This window comes from Suncus etruscus, chromosome 9, assembly GCF_024139225.1.
Source record: "Suncus etruscus isolate mSunEtr1 chromosome 9, mSunEtr1.pri.cur, whole genome shotgun sequence".
In the NCBI taxonomy this organism is placed as follows: domain Eukaryota; kingdom Metazoa; phylum Chordata; class Mammalia; order Eulipotyphla; family Soricidae; genus Suncus; species Suncus etruscus.
In genome coordinates this window covers 54,907,063-54,908,585 of record NC_064856.1, presented here as the reverse complement: position 1 = coordinate 54,908,585, position 1,523 = coordinate 54,907,063, and positions in this window count along the sequence as shown.

Genomic DNA, 1,523 nt, shown 5'->3' with positions numbered 1-1,523 from the left:
TATAATCTGTTAAGAAGTGGTTAAAGTCTACTACAGTTTAACTCTAATGTATGACTTTGTTGCTGGGAAGTCTGTTGTACTAGTACCAAGTATTTCTGAATACCACTTATATTTAACTTTGGATTGGAGATAAAGGTCAAAGCAGCAAAGCATATGTTTTGCATATGCAAAGCCCTGGGTTGTCCATAGCACTGCATAGTCCCAGAACCACACAGAGTACTTAGTGACTTCAAAGCACCCTGGGACAGGGACCATATACTGATAGCAGCAATTAGTGGCCTTCTTGGCATCACCTAAAGTGATCTCATAAGTAACTAATAAAAATAAAATTATGTAGGTCTAGTTTTTCTTAATATAGAGATAATAGATCTGCTTTCCAGGAATCAAGGATGTCATCTTTATTATATACTAAGTCCTATTATATATGGTTCTGTTCACTTCCCAACAATATATATTTGCCCTTTTATTTTCTCTTGTGCCATATCTTGGTGCTCATGAATTAATCCTAGTTGTGCTTGATATTGAACCTCTGAAAGGCAAGTGACTTAACCCATGTATTATCTCTCCATTCCCAGTATATTTACCTATTCTTATAGCAGTTCCATACTATTTTTTACTTTTTGTTTTGGGGCCACATTCAGTGGTGTTCAGGGCATAATCCTGACTGCACTCGAAGATCAATCCTGGTTGGGGCCAGAGAGGTGGTACAGCAGTAGAGTGTCTTGCATGCAGCTAAACTAGATCGACCACAGTTGGATCCCCCAGTGTCCCATATGGTCCCCCAAAGCCAGGGAAAATTTTTGAGTGCAGAACCAGGAGTAACTCCCGAGAGTCACTGGATGTGGCTCAATCCCCCCTCAAACAAACAAACAAACAAACAAACACCACTCCTGTTGAAGTCGGAGGACCATATGAAGAGCCAGGGATCAGACCAGTGTTGGCTGTATTCAAGGCAAGCATCCTGCCACTATATTATCTCTCTTTTTTTGTTTGTTTTGTTTTGTTTTGTTTTGTTTTTGGGTCACATCTGGCGGCGCTCAGGGGTTACTCCTGGCTATATGCTTAGAAATCGCTCCTGGCAGGTTCAGGGGACCATATGGGATGATGGGATTCAAACCACCGACCTTCTGCATGAAAGGCAAAAGCCTTATCTCCATGCTATCTCTCCGGCCCCCTGTATTATCCCTTTAACCCCAATACATCACTGTTTTTATTTAAATATATTTTAATATATATTATATATTTAATGTATAAAATATACTTAATGTATATATACAGAATGAAAATCCACATGAATTCTATCCAATTGTATACATACTTTTATAAATTTTGATTTTCTACAGATATTCTATAATTAACATCAATTTTATCAGAGTTCATTGGTTAGGAGTCAATCTTAAATCCATCCCAAGTTTATCAAGATTGATGCTATATATGATATTTCTTTATGTTATGACCACCCTTAAATATTATATGTATATATACATATATAATGTTACTTTTTTCTCATGAATTTGGGTCAT